We start from the raw sequence: 27,176 nt of genomic DNA, 5'->3' as shown, positions 1-27,176 counted from the left end.
CCAGTGTCCCCCCTCCTCCCCTGGGGGCTGAAACTGCAAACAGAGCTAGTGACATAAGTGTGAAAGGAGAACAAAGGAGCTGCAAATGCCACAGCCCTACCCCTCCTGGGAGGGGGCCAAGGCTCCCTGAACCTCCACTGCAGCAACCTGCAGGCCTGGAGCCAATCTCCTGGTCACCTCCACGCACCAACACAGCTCCCGGCCTCAAATACCACTTAAGAGGCCTTTGCCCTTAGCATTCATTCTGCCTGGAAGTGAGGTGCAGTCATTTCCAGGCGCTGTGACCACGGGGGCTAGCCTCCCTTGTCCTGGGTGTCGTGACTCATGGTTCCATTCCTCCTCTGCCACCAAGAGCCCCAGGCGAGCAGTGGGGTCTAGCCAGAACGCTTCGCCGTCTGATACAACCCAGGAGAAGCCACTTGCCTTCTGCAGCCTCAGACTCCTCATCTGTCAAACTGGGATAAATCACAGGGTTGATCTGAGAAGGGAAACACAGACAGGATCTGGAGCTGGGTTCCAATCCCCGGCTTTCCTCACGTATTTGGTTATGTAACCTTGGTCAAATTACTAGTGCTCTGAAAACCTGCGCTGTAAAGTGTGAGTCCCAGAGCTGCTGGGAGAAACAAGGGGGCTCCAGCTGCAGGCAAGCCCAGCCCAGGTGGCAGGGGCAGCGGGTAAGTGAGAGTTGTGGCTACAGGACTCCCCGTTCAGGCTCTGAAAGCTGATGTCCCTCCTCGTCTTTCTCAGCAAGAGGAAACCTTGGACAGGAGCAGGGCAGAGCTGGGGCCCCACTGGCCCTGCTCCTGCAGCCCATCTGCAGACAGCACGGGGCGTATGTCAGCCCCTGGGGATGCTCACTAGCCGTGCAACCGAGCAAGGCAGTTTCCCACCTGGAAAATTGCAAATGAGGCCCCTAGTCTGTGGGCTGACTGTGCAAACCAACGTGGTGGCATTTTTTCAGAATGCTGAGTTTTGCTCCTGGACCACTTCCACTTTCCTAGAAGACTGCAAGAGCCACTCATCCTCTTTGCTCCCGACTCCGCCCCCCACCGTTTTCAACCAGCAATTTCAGCAAGTTGCCAGCGCCCTCGATTCTCATCTCCTTTCTGCTCTGGGCTTTGCTGCTTGTTCATCTGTTTTGTACCTGGCTGACACCTACATCAGGAGGTGAGCCAAGATCCCCAGGCCTGCCCAGCATGAGCCTCTTTCCCTAAAAGCCCTTGGCCCGGCTCTCCTATCATCCCCCTTCCCGTCCCCACTTCCAGCTAATTCTGGCTAAATGCTGCTGGGGTGTCTCAGAGGCAGATGACCCAGGCCCTGCAGACCTGGGCTGGTGCTATTCATGCTTCCTGGTCGCGACATTGCTGAGCCACTGTTGCCCCGCCCCCCATAAAATGAGGCCATTTAACATGAGCTCTTCCTAGGTCAGTGAGAGCAATAAACCAGGCTCCCTACGTAAGGCAGGCACATGGTAACCCAGGCTCCATTCCCCTTCCCCCTCTGCAAGAGGACATCATTCCAAATCCTCATTAAAATCTCTGGCCATCCATTAAAACAACCCCAGGCACGTCCCTCAAAGGAAATCACGGGCTCCCAAGTGCCCTCTGAGGAAAGGCTTTACCTAACTCTACCAGCACCCAGGTGCGGGTTCTCCCACAAGTCCTACCTTGTACTCCTCAAAGGGGTGGTCTGTATATGCTGCCATCCCCTCCCTCTCAACGGTCACCCCAATTCTCCTCTCTCAACACTCCACTGAAACAGCTCTAAGTGGGCCAAATCCAAAGATCACATCCTCGTCCTCCTTTCCCTAGACCTTCTGATCCCATTTCTGCATTCATCTCTCTCTGTATTTAGCAAGCAGCCCAAAGGAGAGCATGCTAAGCAATGCTGGGACACAGCAATGACAAGGGAATGCACATGGCGCCCGGTCTTCCCAGAGCTTTCTGCTGCCGGCCATCCTCTATAGACAGGACAGAGCTGATGCTACCACGTCTCCAACACTCCCTCCCTCTCCCCCATCAAGTTATCCCTTAAGGCTCCAAACTCGCCCATTGTTTCTCCTCCATCCCATCCATGGATTTACTCCAGCATAAGCTCCTTGGAGACGGGAGCTACCGTTTACCTACCGTAGGATACTGTGCACGTAATAGGTACTCGATAAATACTCAAAGAATAAATCCCCAGTGCGCATCTCCCACCCAGCTGCCTCTTGTTCCCCCTGGGATTATCAACATCCCCACGAGTGCTTTCTGGAGTCCTGGACTATCTTTCCAATGTCCTCTGCCAGGGGGGTATAGTCATCCCATCAAACCTGTCCACCCAGCCCCATGCCATTTCTGATTCTCTCTCTCTCCCCTGTGATTCCCACACATCCCACTGTCACTAAGTGCCATCTGTCCTCAGGGGCCTCCCCTCACTCTCCTGGTGCTCAGCCACCCACCTCCCCCAGGCTTCCTGGACAGAGGGCTAACCTATTACAAAGCCTGCAGGTTTCCCCATGGAATCCGGTCTCCGGTCTAGGCTGAGCTCAGGCTCCTTCCCCTAAGTCATGCTGTCAACTCCTGTCCCGGATCTGAGGAAGGATTCAGCATGAGCAACAGGAAGCAAATTGGCAAAATCCAGAGCGGGCTCATTTTAAGGGCCAATGAAAGAGCGTGGATATAGTTAACAGAAGCACCCAACGTGGAGCTTATCACTGCAATGATATGTTTACGAGATAGTTGGCTCGTATGCACAAGAAATTAGCAGAACTCAAATAAGGTCAGAGGGACGCCTTATCAGGAAGATAATAAACTAGTGAAAAGGAATCAGGTTCCCCTGAGTGATAAACAGATAGGTTGGTGCACTGGCCGGAACAGGACAGTCATATAAAGGTGTAAATATGGATCCTGGAATCTGGAACTCGCCCTCTCTCATCCTGACCCCGGAGATGACCCACACCGGGCAGCTGGGCAGCTTCCAGGGTGATCTTCCATATCACAATGTGGATGTCACTTCTCTGCTTAAAACCCTTCCGTGGTGTCCCACTACAGTTGGAATAAAACACAAAATCCTCCATTTGGCCCACAGGGCCCTGCCCACCCGGCCAACTGTACTCTCCTTCTCAGGTGCCAGGCCCTTCGAGGCACCGGGCTCTTTGTAGCCTCAGAGCCTTGGCAGAGCCCAGTATAACGACTATCCTGTCCACATGCCCTCTTTAGTCCAACTCCTACCCATCCCTCTCGATTAAATCCTGCTTCTTTCAAGAGGCCCTTCCGGATCCTCCAGTCTATGGGAGGCCCCTTCACAGCACCCCATACTTTTCCTTTAGAGCACAATTTCCAATTCCACAGGGGCGTGATGACTTCACGTCTGGCTCCCAGAGGGCAGGGACCACGTTCAGCGCGGTCCGTCCGGCTCCAAGAATGTAACAGGCACCCAATAAACGTGGGCCAAGGAAGGGGTTCTGTGGCAGACCTCAGGCTGTGGAGGGCACAGATCCGCTGCGGAGGGAACCTTAGAGGCTGCCCATCTTCCATTCTCAGTTCGCCAGGAGAGGACAGCAACGCAGAGATGAGGTTAGCAGCGATGTGAGAACCACCGGCTTTTGGCTCACACAACAGTCTCGCTCAGCAGCAAAGTGTCTATTCCAGACACACTAAGTAAAAGTCGGCAGCAGTCTCAGTTCAGCTGCTGCCCAGGGCGCCCTGCCCAGCCGCCTCCCCCTGCCTTCCTGCCATTCGCCCCTGCAGCACCTGGTGTATTAGCAGCTACAGGCCCTGCCTGGGAGGAGGCTGGGGACAAACGCCAGGATGGGGCCGGAGCTGGTTAATTCACATCTCCTGAAGGCCAGGAGGGCAGCGCTGAGACAGGTGCGCTCTTGCCTGAGTGGCAGCATCTTCAATTCTGGGACCCCCAGGCAAAAAGGTCAGAGAGAACCCCTTCGCCCTGCTTTCTTAAAGTGAAGATCAGTGGCCTCAAAGAGAATCTTTCCCCAAAGTTCAGTTCACCCACATAAAACAGACCTGACTACTACCTAAAAGAAAAACACAGTGTTCGGAAAATCACAGGAGGGAAATAACATGTTACGGTAATGACAGTGGTAAACATTAAGCTAACCTTGACGAAAAGAAAATTATAAAAGCATCAACGGCTCTGCCGACAGCTATTAAGTAATTAAGGGAACTCTGGTTTGGAAGGTAGAAAGTTATCTCGCGAGGGGTAGAGAGACGCACGCTGCATTTAAAGAGCCGTTCGTTCTGCTCCTTCCGCAGTGGAGGTATTTCCAAGGGAAAGAAGTTTCTGGTACAGTTGTGCTTATGCAGACTGCGCATGTTACTGTTTATCATGATGCTAAAGGGTTTACTGCATTAATTATTTTTTCCCCACTAATTATTATCTTTATTATGTGTTACAGTGGACATGCTTCTCAAGGTACCCCTTTTCGGTTACGTGGCACTCAAGGGGAACATGTAAACTGAAATAATTCTGTTCAAGGTCAGCTCTTCTTCGACAGAGGAGAAGCAATGAACACAAGCTCTGGAGTTAATGCTGTCACCCTTCAAGCCCTGGCTCTGGTATGTATCAGTCGTATAACCCCAGATCAAGTTACTTAACCTTGCTGTGCGGTCTCCCTAACTCTTAACAACAGAATTATATTTTCCTTACCGGCTCAGAGTGGGTATCAAATGAGAGAATTCACAGTCATTTAGAACAGCGCCTCGCACACAGAAGGCACAATGGTTAGGCATTATTATTTATCAGTAAAGTAAAATTCCTCCAGTTAGGAAGACTATCTTGGTATGACACACCACCTCCGTATCCCTTGCATTACACTTAACATACATTGTTTGGTCAGTGCTACTCTACCCTGAATGAATACCATTAACTGTAGCTAATCTAGTGATTTCCATTCTGTTCCTTGGGCCTCCTTTTACTAGTCCCAGGTTGGAAGTGAATATCAGACAGACCAGAAAAAAAAACTGTGTTTTATTGCATTTATTTGGAGGACCTTGGGGTAATAAGGGAGAGGGGGAAGAAGGGTGGCAAGCTTTGCAAAACATTTTGCGCAACTTGTGGTCTATAAACCATAAAACATCATCCAGGTTGGTCACTATGTGGGGATCAGAGGGCTTGTGGCATTTGTGACAAACCCAGTGATACTTGCATTACAACAGACCTCTTATAAGTGAATGATCCTGGGCCGCTGTACACAAGCAAATAAAATGTCAACCTCATTTTACCTGTTTTGCCAATGATTTCAACTCGCCTTCCTAGAATAACTGCTCTTGACTCCAGTCCCTAATTACCTCTGAAACACCCCCCAGCAGCTGGGTATAGATTTCTGAAGAGCTGTGAATGGTTAACGTGTCTGGGGTTCTGTGATGTAGATCTGTTTTCAAGTGACCCCCTTATCCCCTGCTAGATTTTTAAGCTTCAAAAAATCGATTTTACGAGTACTACCTCCTCTGTAAATCCCATGGTGCCAAGTCCAATGATCGCTGTCCAATAAATGGGATTCAGAAAGACCCTGATGGGGAGAGCAGCACGTACCTTTTCATCAGGCTTCAGGCGAGACCAAAGCCACTAGCAAAAACACGGTCCAGCCCCAAGTCCACTTAAACCTGTCTTGTCCACCTTCTGGAAAATGGCACAGCACGATGCCCACATCACATGCCCATACACAGCTAGTCCCCTAGCCACAGCTAATTCACTTTGAGAGAGAGCATGGCACTTATAATAAAACAGACTACAGTTCATCATGTGCTTCCTATGTGTTGTGGGCTGTTTAAATCGTTTGCATGTAATAGCTCACTTCATCCTCAGAACAAGCCATATAAGGGATAACAAGTATTCATGTCAAGTTACAGTTAAGGAAAGCAAGGTCACAGTAAGTGAAGGAGCCAGGGCTTGAAGTATGGAAAATGGAGAGCAATATAGCAATTACCAGAACTGTTTATTTACACATCGGAGGGGAGGCAACAATCACAAATTGTCCCAAACCACATGTAACCCACGAAGAATTTTGCAATTTCACCTCCTGCTCACACGTTCAGTGGCCCAAGCATTGTGGGGAGTCTGGGAGAAAAGAATCTGAAACAGTTGTAGGGAGTTCTCAGCCCAAAGGTAGACACTGCCTATTAAAATACAATGTGATAAGCATGCATGTGATGCGAGGTCTGGGGTAACAGGGTGTGTGTTTGCGTGTGTTAGGGGATGGAGGAAAGAACACCTTTCTCACTCAACACCTGTTTATTCTTCAGCAGACTGGGGTGACACGGAATTGGGGCTTGTATGGAAACGTTCCTTTATGGTTCTGTCCTGTTGCTCAAACACCTAAGACAATAAAAATGTCCTGCATGGCAAGCTGTGCTTACAGATATGCCATTCTCAAAATTCTTCTCCCATTTTACTTATAAATTAAGTCGCAACCAAGTCACATTGCCAAGGCTCTAACAGTGAAAACTTCACACTCGATGTTTCACTAATTACCTTGAGAGACACCAATGTTTGGGAATGCTAAATGCCCTATGGGTAGGTGAAGAGCGTTATTTCTCTAAACTTCAGAAAAAAACAGTTTCCTCCCAGAAATCAAAGCCCCAGCTATATCACACTAATTTAATTCAACTCTAAAAACTCTAATTAGTGATTACATAAAATGACTAATTATTTCTCCCTGGTTTTAGACAGTTTCTGTCATGTCACTTAAAAAGCCTAGGAGCTGTGTACTCAAACAACCCTGGACCCCCAGGAAGAAGAATGCTAATTAGCATTGTTGATGGGTGACACAAGCTATAATATTTTCCAGCAACTCTGTAAAATGTATAAACATATCAGGGAAAATGCCAGATTCTTTACAGCTTGCTAGCTTTTGGCATAAAGGTCTAATAATACATGCATTTCCAACCACAGCCCGGTCTAAGGGTTTAACAAAATGCACGCGCCAGCCACACAATCATCACAATAAAGCGCTCTGACATCTCTTAACGAGGAGCTAAACGGGCTCACAACACCTTCTCGGCTGGGCCATTATACCTGGTTTCAAGATGTGAAAACCGAGCAAGAGATTTCTCAGCTCCGAGGCTCAGCAGCTCATCTCCGGGCCGCCAGGCCACGGCTCCGCCCCACGCCTGCCTCCACCGGCGACGCGTTTAAATTTTTATAAAGCTTCACACTTCTCTGGGCGCGTTGCTTGGGACAGTTCAAAGACTGCAGGAGGAAATGAGATCCTGCCCGTGGCGAAAGCTGCCCCGGCGCGGTGATTTCCTCCAACTGGGACACCTCGGGCAGAGACTTGCCGGACGCCTTCTGCTCCACCCCGGCGTTTTTTGAAAGTAAACTCCTACCTGCCTGTTGCGCTCTCCCGGGCGCAACCGGACTCTCCCCCGCCAGGCCTGCGGGGCCGGCTCAATTTTGTAAGCGAGGTGTGAACACAGGCCGGCTCTGTGTCGGTTTCTGGCCCAGGGCCGGGCGGCTCCGGGGGCTGGCGGTTACCGGGTCGAGCCCCGCGGTGGGGTGGGAACCGCGGTGCGCGCCCGGTTCCCGGGGAGCAGAGGGCGGCCCGGCTCCCGCCCGCAGGGCCGGTAGGGCCACCCGGGTGCCCCGGGAACGTTGGCCACTCCCCGCCGGCCGGCCGGAACGCGCACCCGGGGGCGCACCCCAAAGTGCGGCGTCCGAGGCGTGGGGAGGGAGTGCCCGGGTAGCGGGGTGCAGCAGCGAACGCGGGGCAGGGGCCGGGGCAAGAGGGGCGCACCTCGCGGGCTTGGGAGAGGAGTGGGATCCCGGGAGGCACGATCGGGGTGCGGTGCGTAGGCGGGGAGCAGGCTCCCGGCTGGAGGCGAGGAGGGCGGGGACCCGGGGTCCCAGTCCGGGGTGGGGGCGCGGGCGCTCCGCTGCGGGGGCGTCTCTCCGCGGGAGGTATGCACCCGGCGCCCGGCCTCTCGCGGGACTCACCTCTGCGCCGGCCGTGCGGGCTCCGCGGCCCGCGCTCTCGGCTCACAGCGGCCCCGGCTCTGCGGCCTGCGCTGGGCTCCCTCAGAGGCAGAGCCCCGCCGCCGCCGCCGCCGCTGCACTGCCGCTTTCCGCTTCCTGTCCCGGCGCCGCCCCGCAGCCCGAGCCCAGCCCTGCGAGCCCGGCGCGGCCGCGAGCCAAGAGCAGCGAGCGCGGCCGGCCCCGCCGCGGGCCCGGCCCACCTGCAGCGGAGGGCGGGGCCGGCCGGCGTCTCCCCGCCCCTCTCCGCCCCCCCCGCCCCCCCTGCCCCCCGTCTCTCCACTGGGCGCGTTGCTTGGGACAGTTCAAAGACACACGCTCGTGCACACTCATGCACACACAGACCTCAGGGACTGACCTCGCGCACACACACACGCGCACTCACACATTCACAATCATACACAAAATCCAAGCCTGTTTGCTCTCACTGGAGACCCACATACATTCATACAGCCCAGGGACTAACCTCCCTCCACACACACACACACACACACACACACACACACACACACACACACTCATATACACACATTCCAAGACCTGAACTACAAATATCCATATACACCCACGCCTCAACCAATGTACATTACTCACATTTAAACTCACAAACAGCCCGGAAAATGACCCCACAAATAACCACACAGACCCAGACCCCCACAGCCAACCCTCTCCCTAGTCCTCCTCTAACAGAGCCATCACTGCCGCCGCCCCCCCCCCCCGTTTTTCTGGAAACTGCTGGAAGAGCACACCTCTGAAGGCGGGCAGGTAGCCCCAGGTTTCGGTCCTGATTTAACCAGGTCGGCTTCCATCTCTGAGTCTCTGTTTCCCTGTCCAAAAAGTGAGAGGATGAGAATGGCAACCTTGCAGGATCGTGGTGAAGATTATGGACAGTGGCTGGTGCCCAATAGGCACTGAACAGTTGTCAACTGTTTCTCTGAATATTTGCATTCTTCTTACTTAGTTGTCTTGTGTGGGTAGGGCTAGGGATTTCTGTGGAGAGTCTGGAATCTGGCTGGAACCCAAAGCTGCTTACATGATGAGCTCTCTTGTAGAGGCATGTCTAACCAAGTACTGTGGGCAGCTGGTGCAGGGAAACACACGCCCACCCTGAGCTAGCCTTAGTTGGGGAACTTTAGCCCCCAAAGCTGTCACTGTCCCCTCACCACCTCTCTTCCGCATCCCTGTAGTCCCCACGGTCTCTCCCATATATCGCACTTCTTCAGAGGACATCACATGTTCAATGTGCCAACATTGACCCCCCACCCCCAGCCTGCCACCAGGTTTCACTGCTCACCCTTGGCAACCCAGGACACCTGCCCACCCCTCACCCACCTGTCGCCTGTCTCCAGAGGGCAGGTGCTGCTGACTCGGTAGCCAGCTTCCTAAGGGTAAAGCCAGTGGTCTATCCACCGTGCTCAGGTGCAGAAATACAGAGCTTTATAAAAACGTGTGTCTTTCATCTTGAAAATGTAGACCCTTCGAGGTTACAACAGGCCAGGGATTTCCATTCCTAGTTATGATGCTCCTGAATAACCCCCATGAAATACACAGATCTCACTAAATCTTGATGGGAAATGACTATAATTCAGTGTAGTTTATGAAATCTAGCTACCTTACCATGTGCTTTTGTGGGAAAGGGGGTAGTGCAAAATAAACTCTATTTTAAGACAATAAATTCACATTTAAAGTCCATCTACTCTGTGTTTTCATTTGACAACCTCAAGTATCCAAGTGTAAAAGGTAAGAGCTAGAAAACTTGTCAGGAGCTGAAGGATGGTCTGTATAACCTGGAGGCCTGCCCTGGCTCCCATTTTCTATCAGCAAGTGGGTCAGGCTTATTTAGCTCTTGCCTAAAGTTGAATTTTCCAGCATAACCTGAATTAGTAATGAAGGTAAAATTGTGGGTTCCATCTGCCACTCCATTGTTTCACTTCTCCATTTGTTCCAAACTCAACTAGGGAAGTGCAGTACTGTGTTGGGTGCTCTCAAGACTCCAGCATGACTATATATGTTTCACAAATTCATGCGTGTATTTCTCCCTTCCTGCCCATTCTCATGGGTAGAATGCTACTCACTAAAATTCTCCCTGTCTGCCAACATCCGACTCAAATGCCATCTCTTCCCAAAGCCTTCCCTGGTTCTCACAAGCAGAAAACATTCCTCTCCCCTATTTGAATTCACATAGCACTCTGGGTTTCTATACTCACCTTCTTACCTTGTATTGGTTATCGTACTGCCCAATAATGTGGGACTACCACATCTTATTTATCTTTTTTCCATCAAAGATCTTTCCACATAGTAGTTGCTTAAAAAAAAAAAAAAAAGCCTAGCAAATGAATGAATGACTATAAAATACCACTTGCCTTTGGGAAGTTAATAATCTAATCAGGGAACAATCTAATTGAAAAGTTATGACATGCACATAAAGATAGTTAACAATAGGAGAAAATATGTAAAATGTTAAATGCACTAAAGGCACACTTTTTAAGAGGTCACTTACCCAACCTTAAGGATTCTGAATATACCTGAAAAACATCAGTTACATGAGCAAGGCCTCTAATCAACAAAATAGACTGTACAAATTCCATGCTTTGAAGTGGACAGACTTTATATGTAGGAGAATCTCTCACACCCTCACTTAGATGCTGTTTACACTTTGTTTACAAACCTTTCTAATAAGCTTCATCACCTGATTTCTAAACCCACTGTTGATTAGACACTTAACAACGGAGAGCAGAAGGTGACCTCAGGAGACCCCAGGGCCTGCAAAGGGAAGCTTGTTCAATTCCTAAATGCCAGTTACCTCTCTTGGCATGCTGTCACATCACAGAATAATAGCGATGAGCCTGAGTCATAAAGGTTACGTGGATATTCGGTATATAGTACTCTAAGAAGACAGGAAAAATTGAAAAAAAAAAAAATTAGAAGGATTTCCATCCAAAATGTTTGAAATGTTATAAAGTGCTGATTCTTTAAAGGGAAATGTTCTGTGAAGGCCACATATGTAAAAGCCACATATTATTTAGGTTAATAATGCCAGTGATGGGGTGCTAAAATATGGGTCATTAGTGTCGAAGGAGAGAGTCACAGGGGCCTGGACAGTCAGTCACGGTCAACTTGTCCTTACCTTGAGGAAAGAAAGAAGTAGAATGAGCAGAGATAGATGGCATGGCTGGAACAGGGATTGGTTTATCTCAAGTGCTTAATAAATATGAGTTGAATAAATGGGTAAATAGTATTTCTGTTTGGAATATGGGTAGGGGTGTGGGGAGGCCAGTGTCTGAGATATGGTCAAGGGCAGTGGAAGAGCAGTTAGGCTCAAGATAAGCACTGAGTGGCCTGATTAGAAGGTAGAGAATTTTGAGTCCAACTCTAGTGTTTGAACTTTTTTAAACAGGCTAGCAACATGATAACGTGCTCATTCACCCGTCCATTCATTCAAAAACATACACTCAGTACCTACTACAAGCCAGGCAATGTATGAACTCCCAGGGATACGCAGATAACGCAACAAATATTTCCTGAGTACTTACTATGTGCTGGTCACTATTCTAGGCAGACAAAAGTTTCCGCCCTCCTAAAGTGTATATTCTAGAGGGGAGAGAGAGATGGACAAATGAGCAGCACGGGTACCGGGGGCAGACGGTAACAAGCACTAAGGAGGAAACAAAGTCGGAGAGGAGATAAGGGGGGGTGGTGTGCACCTCCCTCTCCTGCAGGAGCTCAGGCTGCTGGATGAGGCTGCCACTTACAGCCTTGCAGCCAATATGAGAGCCCTGTGACGGGCCCAGACACGGGGTGTGAACTGTGGGTGTACAGAAAGAAGAGCCAGCTCAGCCTGCAGAAGCAGCACGGCTTCCCCTGGCCATGACCCTGGGAGCAGAAGTCGGAGGATGAGTACTTGGCCGATAAAGAGGGAGGAAACATTCTGGGCAAAGGCACAGAAGTGTGACAAAGCATGTCTGGGAGGCTGTATCACATGGCAGTGCGCAGCGCTGATGAGCTGGTGGCGAGCGGGGCAGGGAGGGCGCAGTGTGGGACTGCAGGTCTGGAGGCCTGAGGTGCTCCGCTGCCGGTGGTGTCATGGGGCAAGGACAGGAAGGCCCAGATGTTGGAGCGGCATGCACCTGCAGGCAGTGTGGCAAGGGGCATGCCTAAGGGAAGAAGCAGGGCTGGGGTGGGTGGGAGAGGGGTGGACACAGCCTGAAAGAGGGGGCAGAGGCCATGGTTCTGAAGGCTTTATGTGGTGAACCAGGAAGTTTGGACTTTATCTGGTAGGTAATTGGGAGTAAGATGAGCTGGTCTGAGGCGTGCAGGGTGATTTTCGGAGGAAGGAGTGAAGGCAGGAAGACCCAATCGGGCTGGTGAGACACAGGGAACCCGAATGACAGATGCCACCATCCTGGGCAGGTGGGGAATCCGGAGGAAGAAATTCAAGGAGGGAAGGGAAGGTCCGTGTTAGGCATGTTGAATGTCAGTACCGTGGGCATGTGTAAACAGTAATAGAACTTTGTATATTACAGGTCTTATTTATTCCTCACCGTGTAGGTATTATATCATCTGCATTTTACAGAGAAGAAGACTCAGGCACAGAAAAGTGGCATAAGTTGCAGGAGGTCACACAGCAGCTAAGAGGTGAGGCCGTGCTCTGAACCCAGACTGGCCAGGCTCTGAACCCAGATATCCCATCTTTAATCCGTAAGCTATCCTGCTTTCTGGTGGCGTGGGTTTAGTACCGGGAGGAGACTGGCTGCGTACAGTTTCTGGAGATCAGTTGGCAATGCAATAGATAAAGGAGCAAGAAGCGGGTAGAGAAATGCAGATTGAGAGGAAGAGAGATAAGACAGGGACAGGCGGAGGTGGGCAGGTGCTGCTTTTGTGCTGTTTCGACAGAGGAAGCCCTCAAGCCTGTTTACAGACCCGGGAGGAGAAATCTTAGATTTCGAAATTTCAGAAAGAAAGGCTAACCTGGGAGACGGGTGGAAGGACAAGTCTTGCACAGGTGGAGACAGAGGTGAGCGCACAGGGTAGGTGTCAGAGGTCAAGGGCATCCAGGTATTCTCCACGAAGTAGGAGGCAGGAAGCTCCAACCGAACCTGGGAAGCTGGGAGATGAAGTATGGATGGCTTCCCAGGGGCCTTTGAGAATCTGATTGCCACTGGGATGGAAGCCACAGAAAAATACACATTCCCCAGTTTTTCAAACAATTTGAATGGGCTCACATACCCTGCAGGCCTTCGGGGGACCCCAGATATAGTGCTCTCTCAAGTCTCTTCTGTGTCTAAGAACTGTCATCTTGGAGGCGTTGAGTTGAGGTGAGGGAAGGATGTTCAGTGGTAACTTGAAAAAGCCATTGAAAACGGTGGGATTTTCTAGCCCATAGCTTTGTTGGGCTTGGGAGTGGAGTCTGCGGAGGACCAGAAAGCAGATGTGCTCCGTGTGAAGCCACCGGGCCCACGGGAGCCTAACCAAGCCGTCGTGGCCACGGACCAAGTGCACTCCTGGCTCTGCAGCGAGGCCATGCCCCCATGCCCACGCAGCTCTGCAGGTCCGGGCAGGCAGGCCCACTCCCAGGCCCTACAGCTATCATTACCTTGGGGGCTGGGAGGGAACGAAATGTCAGGTAGGGCTCAGATCTCAGGAGCAGGATCCTGCCAAGCCTGCAGTCAGCCTCTGTGCTTCTGCGGCTTTGTTATCAGTGGAAGGAGGGCGCCAGGGACAGAGAGCCTGATGAAGACACCAGTCAGCGCACATGGCCTTGGCGCTTCTAGGTGTTCCCAAGGCGATCCCACTTGCCTGGGCAGTGCAGAGGATCACACTCAGGGCCCGTCATGGGCAGGGCTGAACTGGCTAATAATACCTTCTGGGGCCTGGAAGTTTCTTCTTCGGTGTTATTTTTAATCTAGGGAGTCATCATCAGTAATTCATTACCTATTTATGAGAAACACTTGAGTAACACCCTGCATACCGTGTTAAGCTAATTACTTGGACGAACACCAGGTGGCATGACTTCCTGAGGGCGAACCAGCCTCCGGCCCTGCAGGCTTGGGCTCAGACCCCTCTGGGCTGAGGAGCACCCACAGGCATGGACAGAAGGCCCCCAGCTTCTGGCCCCCACTCAGAGCCACCTCCCCCTGTGTCGTAAGCGGTCTTCATGGGTGCTGCAGAGGGGGAGGGCCAAGTCTGGGCCCGGTAGGACACCGCCATTAATCCACCTTAGTGATTGTGGTTTGTGTTCATCTTGCCTTTTTATTTTCTGTAAGTTTCTCCTGAAACTTTGCTGATTTGTGAACCATACAAATGACCAGGCAGAGAGAAGAAATTAATATTTGTTGGTTTTTTAAAATTATGTATCAGACATTGTAATAGTAATTTTTAATCTCATCTCATTTAATGGTATTTTCCTGGTAATACTATAAAGTGGATATTTTACAAAAGCTCAGGTAGGTTAAGGGACATTCCCAAGCTCACGAGCCTGGGGCTAAGCCCAGGCCTGGTTCCCAGTCAGGAATTTCTCGCTGCACTGGTCATAGATCTCTAAGATTGATTTCTTTTTCTTGTTTCTTTATTCCCTCTCCCTTTCTCTAACGATTACTGCCCTCCCCATCCTCCACCACTTACCTTTTTTTCTACCTTTCCCTTAAAAAAAAAAAAAATTCCTTTCCCGTGTTCTTTGTGTTTCTTTCCCACCTTGGTGAGAATCTGAAAGACAAATAAATCATAAATTCCAGGATATAATAAAATTCCTTCTTTTAATTGCAAAAGACTTGAAGTTCTGAACTTACAATTATTTTTACATTTTCAGGTCAATAATAACATTTTTGGCATGTGAATGTCCGGTTGTTCCAGCACCATTCGTTGAAAAGTCCATCTTGCTCCATTGTATTGCTCTCGTGTTTTGTCAGATATGGTTGACTCTAGTCACATGAGTCTGTTTCTGGTCTCGCTATTGCATTCCATTGATCTACGCTTCCCCAGCTTTGTCGGCATCTTCTTGGTATCAGTGTAGAATTCTGGACCCAAGATGTTTCTTGCTGTCCCTTAGGATAGAGGGTTTTTCCTTCTACTCTTCTTCCCACAACAACGGTTCTTGGCCTATGTCCTGGGAGAGGCTTTTCTACCTTCTCCCAGAAGCCATGGATCTAGAGAGTTCACTATCCCTCCCTCAGTGGTTTAATGCTTTTGCTTCAGAGGAGAAAAGGGGCCAGGGAAGCAAGCAGGGCTTTGTGCCTATCCCCCTCAGCCATCTGCTAACTTCTTCCCTCCTGTGTCAGAGAGGAGACTCTGTCAGTCTCCTTCCCTGCCCCCAATCTTTCTTGGGAGCGCCCAGTGGAGGGTCATGAAGAAGAACTCGCAACGGAATCAGTTCTCCTGGTGTCTAGGGCCCACAGCTGTTCTAAACTGACATGCTGACCCTCCCTTGGCCTCCAAGAATTTGTTAACATTTTAGTTGACTTCTTACTCATTTGTTTGGCAGCCACATCTGTCTCCCACACTCTGCCAAAGGAGAGACACTGTGGGTCCCATTTTGCCTTCTGTCCCTCTGTGGAATTTGGTTTACTTGGTGGCCTTGTGAAGTCAGACTTCCCACGGGCTCCATAAAAGTTATAATTCTGTAGCTTATCCAGCTTTTCTTCATTGTTAGGGTGGGAACAACATTCTTTCCAGCTTTCTTCACCCTGAGTGGAAGCCTCATTCTCTTATCCTCGGATTCACTCCTTTTCTCAATAGCCGGAAGAGGTGAGTCTCCCATGTTACCCATGGGAAACTGGGCTCTTGGAGAGATTATGGTCCTCCATTGGTAGGTGATGGTGCTGGGACTCCCTGGCTACCAGAAGTGTATGAGGTCTTCATTGGGATGGGGCAGGCAGAAAGGCTGAGGATCCTGGGAGGTGAGAGCACATGGGGCATTGAGTCTGTCCAGGGGGTGAGGGTCACAGGTACTCACTCACACCTCTGTCAGAGGCAAGAATCCAGTGATCAACCAAAAACCGGGTGGCTTTCTGAAACCTAACTGGCCAAGAACTGCCCCACCCAGGGTGAAGGGGCATTGAGATGGTGTGACAAGAACATCTCCACTGCATTCAGGGGCCAGGCCAATGCCTTGCCCTGTGCCCTCTACTGCCTGCCCCACTGACCTTCACAACTATGTTCTCCTGGCACACCCAGCCCGCTCTCCCCCGCCCCCATCCACCAACACCCAGCCCGCTCTCCCCAGCCCCCATCCATCATGCAGACACACTCTCCCACTTGCCATTTCTCAAGCATGCCCCTCCTTTCCCTGACATTATGGACCTCTCAAGGTGTCGCTAACTTGCAATGCCCTTCCTACTCCCACAAAGCTCCTCTCTCCACCTGGGGTTCTGCCAGTCCAAAGCTGAGGATGGGGGAAAAGACGTGGGTTTGCATTGCATATATGAAATGAAAGAAAGGCTGTGAGTAGGAAGGGCAGGAGGAGAGTGCCCCAGCAAAGGTGGGAGACAACTCAGAGGGTACTCAAAGGGGAGGAGAGACCGGCAAAAATGAAATTGCTCATTTTATTATAATTTCAGAACAGTGCTGGAGATGTGCTTCATCTATCAGTGCTAGTGTTTTGGTCAGATGCAGGTGTCCAGCTACAAATGAGACAGAATTAGCCCAGCAGGGTAACAGTGACAGCTCATATTGGGAATCCTCTTCAAGGCTGGCTGTGTGGAGGGGGTCTGGGTGAGGCTCCCCGGGCTGCAGACAGAGTGAGCGGAGGCAGGGTAGAGGCACCTTCGTGAATGGCTTGAGGGGTTGGGGAGGGTCTAATGCCAGAGTGAATTCAGTCCCACCATCAGCGATTCAATACTGTACCATGTTCTCCATCCCTTGTCTTTAAAAGGCTAATCTTTCGGGGCGCCTGGGTGGCTCAGTTGGTTAAGCGACTGCCTTTGGCTCAGGTCATGATCCCAGGGTCCTGGGATTGAGCCCCGCATCGGGCTCCCTGCTCAGCGGGGAGCTTGCTTCTCCCTCTCCCACTCCCCCTGCTTGTGTTCCCTCTCTCGCTGTCTCTCTCTCTCTCTGTCAGTTAAATAAATAAAAATAAAATCTTTAAAAGTTTAAAAAAATAAATAAAAGGCTAATCTTTCTAAGGGTAATATGTTCAATTCTTTTGGTTCAATCTTATGTTAATCGCAAAGGCTTTGAATCCATTAGAACTGAGTTCAAATCCTGACTCTACCAATTACCAACAATGAGCACTGTGAACCTTTTGTTTTTAGTTCTTAACTCCCTGAGTGTCCATTTCCTCACGGGTAAAAGGAGGATAATGATACCCACCTTCCAGGTTTGTCATGAGGATGAAATGAGATAATGTGCATAAAATGCCCCACACGAGCGTCTGCCACAAGAATCATCCATTTGTCCATTCACCGAATATTTATTGAGCAGCTACAAATGGTAGGTACCACTCTACATGCTGGAGATTCAGCAGCAAACAAATTCCCCACCATCATGGAACTCATGTTCTAGAGCAGGGCAATAAAAAAATAACTAAATAAGTAAATATAAAGTATGTCAGTAAGTACCTCAGGGAGCAATAAAGCAAGGGGATAGGGATCCTGGGGGAAGGGTCACTATTATAATTTTCTGTAGGGTGGTCAGAAGGCCTCTTTCCTCGTGCGATTTGGACAGGGTCTGAGAAAGTGAGGGAGTGAGTGCCCAAGATCTGGGGGGAAAGTTGGCAGAATAGAGAAGAATGAACAGAGGTCTGGAGTCCCCAGCATGCTGGGCAGGTGTGCCCTCACACTTGGGAGCCCCGGGTGGCTGCAGCAGAGTGAGGAAGCGGGGAGCCATGGGAGAAGTGGGGCCGAGGGGCGTCATGTCACACAGGACTCCTGGGCCAATGCTGAGAACCACAGCTTTACCTGATGGGAGCCATGGGAGGCCTGTAGGAGAGGAGAGGCATAGGCCCACCCTCCCCCTGCTGGGTCCTGCATGGACTGTAGACTGCAGGGAGGGGAAAGGTGTAGATGCAGGAAGACGGTTTAGGACACCATTGCAATACAAGGAAATGATGCCTGGGACTTTGATCTAACTGTGCAGGCAGTGAGAAGTCTGGCTCTGGATAGAAAGTGAATGTGCTGATGAATGTAGTGTGAGAGAGGGAGCAAGGATGACCCCCCGAGTTGTCTTGACTCGAGCAACTGCAAGGGCAGGTGAGCCAGTTACTGAACTAGGAACTCTGGAGAGGGTTAGTTTTGAACAGGTTTGGCTGGACACCGAAGAGGAGTTGTCAAGTAGACAGACAGACATGGGAGTCCCGCATGCAGAGGAGGGGTTTAGTCTGGAGATAGCAAGGGACAGGGAGAGGTAGGGCAGTGTTTGCGGACTGTTCCTTTTTCTGCCCATCTAGATATGGCTGTAGGAGGGTTTAGAGAAGGCTCTGGAAATGAGGGTGGGGCTCTGACAGCTCCTACCCAGGCTCCACTATGTGTGCTTCTGCAGGCGATTCCCCGACTTTGATCCCATTTCTTTGTCTATGGAGGAGAAGCCGGACCAGACGATCTAAGGTCTGACATACTAAGGTTCTCTGGGTATCCCATGAAGATGCAGATACACTTAGAAGATGAAGTAACACAAAAAACTATTAATACCTTGTGTGGGTCCATTTAACAGTTGTCTACTTGGGGAAGTCAGGGAAGATAGGATGGTGGGAACCCACAAAGGCAGGTGGCGTTACAGCTGGGCAGGGCAGGACTGGGGGCCCACCTGGATGGACATGGGGTTCTGTTTTTCAGTAGCAGGGAGCAAAAGATGGGCTTCCCAGCGCTGCCTGGAGCTGCTCTGAGTCAGCTGCCCGCACTCGCTCTCCGGGAGCCTGGCCAGCCCAGCCCAGCAGCTGAGTGGCCCTGTTCATTTTGCAGCTCAAACCTGAAAGCCTCAACTTCCAAACAGAACTGACTGCCTTTCCTAAAGGGGGCCGTCTCCCTGCCTGGAAGTGCATCCCGTTGCAGCTGCATAGTTCAGTACAGGCTTCCGGGTCTATGATTGACGGAAGTAGTCGTTTGGCCTGAAACCCACCAGTCTGTGATTAGTGGCCTCTCAGAGAATGTCCTGATGAGGCGGAATCTTCGCTTAGCCAAGAGAGAAATTTAACAGTGCCATTAGCATTTCAAATTGTTAAAACGGAGGTGGGGGAGGGGGCACTTGCGGAATCAATTATTAAATGAGAAACAAAAGGAGTCAAGTCAAATTAAGCAAGAATAGAAGTCAGCCATGGAACAGGGCATGCTGGGATTTAAGTCAACTGGCTGCATATTACCCCCAATAAGGAACTCCTTGCAAAGGTCATGCTGGTAAGAGGTGAAGCCCAGAGAGTCAGAGAGTCAAGAGAGCCTTCACTCCAAGGTCATTCACAGCAGGGAATAGGAAACCACCTCCACTGGTCCAAAGAAGGCATCAACAAGAGTGATGGAGGGCATGGTTCTTAAACTCTGCAATGCATAGGGTCATCTTTCAAACTTGCAGACTGCTGTGTCTGTCCCCAGAGATCCAGTATGTCTGGGATGTGGCCTGGGGTTTGACATTCTACCAAGCACCTCAGTGATCACAGGCTACCCTGAAGAAACACTGGTAGAGGAGGGGAGGGACCAAGGGACCAAGGAGGCTGGGGAGTAGGGGAGGGTTCCAGGGTTTCAGGGGAGTGTTTTGCTGACCCTGGACACTGAAGCCTGGAGCTGTGTACAGACCAGCAAAGCAGCAGAAGGATGAGGCTGCTAATTGAGCTTGTGCAGGCTCACCCGTGGTGGCCAAGTGTTGGGTCCATCCCCGGAAAGGCAGACAGGGAAGCTGAGAAACTAGGAAGAAGTGAAGGTAGGAGGAGGTAATCTGTGACTCCCCCTGCATAAACAGGGAAGGAAGAAGTGGACAATTGCCAAACTACACAGCACGCCAACTTAATTTACAAAGAGAGTGTGTGTGTGTATGCATGATTCCACCATGGCCAATTCTAAAAGGAAAGGGCTTTGTTTCCAGGGGATTCATTGGTAAGAGTGTTGCTACTGCGTTGGTACTCCCCGGGCTGAATATAAAAGAACTTTTTGAACCAAGAGTCAAATTTTACAAAGAGGAAAGCCTGTTGTGGAAGCTTGTTTTAAATGGGAAGATGCAGGGCGCCTGGGTGGCTCAGTTGGTTAAGCGACTGCCTTCGGCTCAGGTCATGATCCTGGAGTCCCTGGATCGAGTCCCTGGATCGAGTCCCGCATCGGGCTCCCTGCTCGGCAGGGAGTCTGCTTCTCCCTCTGATCCTCCCCCCTCTCATGTGCTTGCTCTCTCTCATTCTCTCTCTCTCAGATAAATAAATAAAATCTTTAAAAAAAAAAATGGGAAGATGCATTCTAGAGGAGTGGGCTTGCATGGCATTTTCCATTCAGTCTGGCATGTAGGAGAGGTGAGGCTCTACATGTGAGGATGTGCAAACTCACCAGCCTGTGGTGGTGAGTGAGGCCCCTTTATCTTGTAGGACCACGCCCTGTCGGCTCATCACCTCCACCTGTGTCAACACAGCATGAGCCAAAGTGGGCGATGAGACAGGTAAGCGAGGGCCAGGGAAGGAAGAGGGTGCAGACGCATCTCCGCCCGGGTAGTAAAATCAGTCAACTTTTCAATCTGCATCTTGAAAAGGATCATTCGGCTGAGACTGTAATTTTGTTTCTCTTGGTTGAAGGAGAAATTTATAACCCTGGGCAGCTATACAAAGAAGTATGGAGATAATGAATAAATAGATGCAGAATTCTTTCCGGTGGGTTATATTGCATGGGATTTGTAACAATTCTTGAAATCATTCTGCTGCTTTGTCTCTGCTTTGTCTGCTTTTCTGTTTTTACGATATTTGAAATAGATAAGAGAATCTGAAATGCCACATGTACAAGACTGATTTATTAATTTACAAAAGTAGCATCGTTGTTGAGGATAATTTTCCTTGTTAAGTCTGCCACAGCAAGTCTCAATTGCCTGGAAGATTCCAATATATAAAATTGTAATTGTATTTTCAAATGTCTGAGGAAATATGATTAATTAAAAAATAAGTGGAGCAAATGTTTAAGGAGGATTTAATCTGTTAAACTTGGTAGTTGAACATTGATCAAAGAGCCAGTAGAAACAATGTTTTTAATTCTTTTTAATTGCTGGATTTGTAAATAGAACAAGATGATTTGTAGGTTGAACTTGAAGGTTTAAGATAGACTAGGTTTTAAAAATTAAAACTTTAATATGTTGCATATTAGATTAAATACACATGCACACACACACACGCACACACACTGAACTCTAATTAGTGTTATCCAGGTACAAAAGCCTTCTTTCCCCATACCACAAAAAAGAAAGAAAAAATTATAACCACATTCTCATCAGCTGCCTGCAGGGCAGCTCCAGGTCCTGTCTGACATTGGTTGTGATTATTCTTATTAATTTCTGCCAACCCAATGTGTCAAAAGTGATATTTCATTGTTGCTTTAATTTCCATTTCTATGACCACAGTGAGGCTGAACATATTTTCATCTTGAATTGGACATTGACAGGGATCTCAGAATTTCTGCTGAAGCCTCAAAGAGAAAAGCCACTGGTGGTGTGTACTACCGGATTCTGGGAAGAGGTCCTGGACCCATCCCCACAGGATGTGCTAAGGAGTGGCTGATCTGGTCCAGAGGTTTCTTACTCACCTTGGGCCTATGAAGAGAAAGCATTAAATCAATGAGGAAGATAGGAGACTCTAAAAGGGATGGTGGAGTGGAGAACACTATAGTTTTTCTTCCTCTCCCCCATGTGGAAGGAAATCCCTTCCCTTCCCCTTAAGCCAAATATGAGGAGCCCAAAAATGCTGCTCTTAGAAAATGGGGGGAGTCGAAGGGGGACTGATTTTCCCATCTTGGCCAGCTGTTCGTTTGGGGGAAATTGCAGGGGAGGGTGCATCGTATACGTACATACATATGTATGTGTATATATACACATACACATATATATACATTCCACCAGGGGACACAGGAAGGATTCCAATAAAATGAGGCTACAGTTGCTACCTGCCCATCTGCCCATTCGGGGATCCTTCTGGCAGTGGAGAAGCAGGAGAAGAAAGGAGTTGCAAGATTGGGAGGGACGGTTGGCCCTAGCTACCGTGATGACCAGGAGTCGGGTTGCTCCTGGACAACGGAAATACTTCTGGAACCTGGAGGACTGCCTCTCCATGGTCCAACAAAGGCTCTGACCTCTCTAAGGTGAAGGTCGGAAGACCACACCAGGCAAGCGACCTAGACTCACTGAAGTGCTGGCTGAGCAGAAAGGAAATCTAGAAGGAGCAGTGGAGGCGGGACATGATGAAAATAATTGAGAGTTTTGGCACCACTGACAACAATACACATTCTGGTTTATTTCGCTACGTCCTCTATTAAGTCTGGCCACACTGAAGGCTCTGTAAGTTTGGACTTAATGTCCAACATGGATATGAATGGTGCAAAGACCCATCTTCTTGGGTCACCTTTGCCACGCTGATCATTCCTGAGGCAACCAGCTGGGTTGTATGCGTGTGTATTTAATCAGGTATAAACCGATAGCACCTGGCCTCAACTGCATTGAATCCTTCTAGCATTTTCCTCTGCAGTTTTTCTGGTGCCGTCATGTGATATACGTGCAAGAGCACGTTCGGCCATCCTCAGACACGTGCCCACCTTGACCTGTGGAGTTAACACCTTGTGGGGCAGTCCAGTTGAGGCCTCCAAGAAACAGATCCTGAGATGGAGTTAGGGTGCATGTGGCTTATTGGGGTATAACTCCAATGAAAGATACAATGGGGGCGGGGAGAGGACTTGGTAGGAAATACCTCTAGACCATATACAGATCAGACGCCCGTGAAAAGAAACCGGAGGAAGCAGGGTTGGACAGGGAGAGCCTCAAATGGTGAGGCAGATCCGACAAAGTGTTGGGCCAACAGGGAGCTCTGGAATAAACGCTACCCATTAGAGGAGTCTGGCAAGATGCTAGGACCCCCACTGTGCTCACCCATGAACTGGGTGCTGCTCCCGAACGGCAGGACTGGCTCAATAGCTGAGGCAGATCCTGAAGGCTCTGCAGCTGGAGGATTTTGGCTAAGTGTACCCTTACAGCTATACTTTTAACCTAATTTTATGCCAAAAACATTTGACAACAGGTAAACATGACAATTTTCTACTTATAATCGACTCAAGATGCTACGGCCCCCAGCATCTTTTTTTTTTTTTTTTAAGATTTATTTTATTTATTTGAGAGAGAGAGAGAGAAAGCAGGGGGAGGGGCAGAGGGAGAGGGAGACAAGCAGACCCCCCCCCCTGCTGAGTGGGGAGCCCTGACATGGGGCTCGATCCCAGGACCCTGAGATCATGATCTGAGCCCAAATCAAGAGCCAGAGGCTCAACCCAGGCGCCCCTACATGGCAAATTCTTGAAAGGACATTGAATAGCATACCTCGATGACTGCCACATTAACCAATGAGATTAAATTAAACTTCAGCCAGTGGATTAAATACTCCCCTCTTCTTTCTCTAGGACAGAAGATTCTGCATTCTACAGGGCTTCCCAGAGGGTCACCAGCAAGACTGAGCCCAGTTGCATACAGCTATAATCAGCTCAATAATGTAACTGTAGCTTGATTTTCCCTCTTTCCTTTGACCCTGCTCCTTATGCCTCACTCCTGTTTCTTTTTCTTTTTTAAGATTTTATTTATTTATTTGTCAGAGAGAGAGTGAGCACAAGCAGGGGGAGCGGCAGAGGGAGAGGGAGAAGCAGGCTTCCCCCTGAGCAAGGAACCCAATGCGGGGCTCGATCCCAGGACCCTGAGATCATGATCTGAGCCCAAGGCAGACGCTTAACCGACTGAGCCACCCAGGTGTCCCCTCGCTCCTTGAGACCACTTCTCAGGTTACCTACATACAAGGCCTGGTCTCAGATTCTGCTTTTGTGGGAACCAGGGCTGACAGTAGTTTACCATGTTTGTTTGTTTGTTTGTTTCTTTCTTTTTTTTTTTTTTTTACCATGTTTCTTAATTCAACAGTGCCCTCTTCAGCTGGTACAATGAAGTTCAGGTTCTTAATGAATGGGGTGCATGTATAGGGTCATCAGTGGCCTGCTTCTGATTTTGTGATACTGTTTCCAAGGACACTTAAATTCAGATGTTTCCTCTCCTTTCCTCTCACTATCAGGCCTCTAAGGGATGCCTCCTGCTTTCAAGGCTCCCATGCCTCTCCCACTAAAATCCTTGACGCTCACATGCTTTCTCTGATCTACTTGGTCTCAAACTTACTGTCAGTATTTCCCCCTTCAGGACGGAAGGCTCTCCTGGTGCTGCACTTCCGTGGAGGCTATTTATCATCTGTGACTGCTTGGATCTTGTTGTGCCTCTCCCTCAAAATCTCTGCTGAATTCTCTACTCCAGAGAGGGCTCCAAAGCTGGCTCTGTTCTGCTCCTTGTGTAGGTTCATTGCCCACCTCTATGTCATGGGCCTTTCAGTTTAGGTGCGGGTTAAGCATAATCCTATTCATTCCCCTTATTGTTCTATAGTTTTTGGAGCATGTCTGTAGAGGTCCTCCTTTGAGTGGCTACCATTATCCCCTGGGAATCAAAATTCCCAATTCAACTTCTATTCCAGTGTCCTATCTCTTCTTGAGTCGATTATAAGTAGAAAATTGTCATGTTTACCTGTTGTCAAAATTTTTTGGCATAAAATTGGGTTACAATATTTGTTTATTATTTTTAAAGATCCTTGCTATAGTTTTTTCCCCTCTCTTCATTACTAGTTGGGTTATCTGTTGCCTTTTATTTTTTTTGATCATTTTATCATGGGTTTTTCAAAGTGTCCACATTTTCAGTGAACCAAACATGGGTTATTGATCCATATCTTTTCATTTCATTGACTCCTTTTAATTTCATTATTTCTTTCTTTCTATTTTCTTTGGATTTATTCTATGATTCCTTTCCTCACTTCTTAATTGCATAGGTAAGTCATTACTTTCCAACCTTTCCTCCTTTATAAAATAGTTAAAGCACAACATTTCCTCTTAGTTTTAGCAGCATTCCAAAAGTTTTCATAGGTAGTATGTTCATCATTACTCATTTTTTAGTTGTCGTAGCCTGGGGCCGTTGGAAAGCAGAACCTGAAGCAATAGTTTGGATGTTAACATGTTTGGAAGGTACAAGTCCAAGGCAGTAAGGAGGAGAGGAACAGATGTGAGGCAAGAGACCCTGGAAGGAAATGTGGCACAGTGCCTAGCTCTGCCACATGTTATGAGCTGTGGAAAGGTAATGGTTGCTCAGCATCTATGTCCACTCTGTGCATTAAATTTCTCCAGAAAGGTTGCAAGAAGAGACCTCACCTGAGAGTGGTCTGCAGGAGAGAGAGAAATCTCGGAGGAGGAATTTATCTTTCCAGCTGCTTTTCATCTCCCACTACCCCCCCCCCCCGATCAAGATTCATACCTATTCCCCTACATTTCCAGTGGGTAATATCAGGCCCTTCCCTGGGTGCTCAGGAAGCCAGATCCTGCACCCCACAGTGAGGTGTTCATTCCAGTCCCAAGTGAAGAGGCAACCTGGTGTGGGTGGGCCACTGACCAAGCAAGAGAAAGAAGAAGGCACACAAGATTTGTTTACGCCAACCATAGGTAATATCTAATTTCTACCATAATTAATTTTTTGACTCATGAATTATTAAGAAATGTTTCTAAATTTTTAAATATATTGGTTTTTGGGGGCATCATTTAAAAACACTGATTTTATGTGTGCTTGAGGAAAATGCCGTATTCTCTACTCACTGAATGTAAAATTCTGTATATGTTCATTAGATCAACCCAAGTGACTCAGTTTAGTTACTGAGAGCATGTGATAAAATCTAGCATGAAGGAATGACACATTTCTCTTTGTAGCTCTGTCAATCTTGCTTTTTATAGGTTGGCGCTATTAGGTATTTATAAATTTAGAATCACTATATATTTTTTTCCTGGTAAAGTATTTTATCTTTATGTGGCAATCTCTTTATCTCTAGTAATGCCTTTTGCCTTAAAGTCTTTTTTACTGACTTTAATATGTAGCTATAGAACTTTCCTTTGGTTGCTATTTTCCTGGTATATATTTTTTTCTATTCTTTTACATTTCATCTTTCCATGTCCTTAATTTTCAGCTGTGTCTCTTAAACAACACATAGTTGGGCAGGCTCCATGCTCAGTGCAGAGTCTGGGATTCTTTCTCCCTCTCCCTCTCCCACTAGTGCTCTCTCTCCCAAAATAAATAAATAAATCTTTTTTAAAAAAAACCACATAGTTGGATTTTTAAAAATCTAGTCTGGCAATTTTTGTCTTGTAACTAGAGCCTTTAGGCCATTCATGGTTACCATGATTACTGATACACGGATTTATTTCTACCCTTTTTTAAACTTTCTGTTTATCTCATATTTCCATTATTTTTTCCTTCTTTCTTCCCTTCTTTTGGATTAATTTAATAGATTTTCTTATTCCAGTTTCCACTCTACTAGATGAGAAGTTATTCAGTCTTTTTCTTATATTACAATGGTTACCAAGAAATTTTTAATGTGTATAGTAATCAGAGTTAATCCATGCTTTTCCACTCTCCTCCCAGAGAATGAGAGAAGCCAAGAACACTAACTCTGATGCCTACTTGCAGCTTCTGGGCTGTTTTGTCATGCTTACCTCATTCTCTCTTTAAAGTTAATACGGCATCATTTTCATTACTGTATTATATAGTCAGCATACTTAGATTTACTCACACCATTACTGTTTCATTTTCTTATTATTTTTTCTTACACCTCACCTATTTCTTCCGGAATAATTCTTTTTTTCCTTAAGAATACTTATTCCTTTTATGGATGGTCTTTTGGGGTAAACTCTTGCCATTTTTGTGGGTCTAAAAATGAGTCTATTTCATCTTTGTGTTTAAAAAATACTTTTATTGTTTTATAATATTAGCTATTTTCCTCTCCGTAAATTAAAGATATTATCCCACTATATTCTTTCATTATTGCCTTTCAGCAGACAATTATCTATGTAGTTGTCAATTTTTCATAGCTAATTTCTTTTTTCTTTGCTTTAAAGATTTTTTTTCCTTTGGAGTTCTGCAGTTTTTAAGTGGATTTATTTTTATTTAGTTAGTTTATTTAATAAACATCTAACCGTTTACTGGGTGTCAGGCATTTCTTTTTTTTTTTT

General features: G+C 48.2%; 1 protein-coding gene and 1 long non-coding RNA gene across 3 annotated transcripts in view; one reads left to right on the top strand and one right to left on the bottom strand.

Moving 5' to 3' along the window:
- VANGL1 (VANGL planar cell polarity protein 1) overlaps positions 1–8,083 on the bottom strand; it is a 51,915-nt gene extending 43,832 nt beyond the window's left edge. The window contains exon 1 of one of the 2 annotated variants that reach the window (XM_081815741.1): positions 7,933–8,083. The gene's annotated coding sequence lies outside the window, so the exon portion shown is untranslated. Of the gene's footprint in view, positions 1–7,014; positions 7,464–7,932 lie in introns of those variants that run through there. The other variant, XM_081815742.1, reaches the window with a different exon arrangement.
- Positions 1–27,176, top strand: part of LOC115943959 (uncharacterized) — a 1,191,882-nt gene that overhangs the window by 768,200 nt on the left and 396,506 nt on the right. The window lies entirely within an intron of this gene.

The sequence above is a fragment of the Leptonychotes weddellii genome, chromosome 4 (assembly GCF_054177405.1).
Source record: "Leptonychotes weddellii isolate Sample4059 chromosome 4, ASM5417740v2, whole genome shotgun sequence".
Lineage (NCBI taxonomy): Eukaryota > Metazoa > Chordata > Mammalia > Carnivora > Phocidae > Leptonychotes > Leptonychotes weddellii.
The sequence above is the reverse complement of the archived record's forward strand: the minus strand, read 5'-3'. Positions and strand labels throughout refer to the sequence as shown.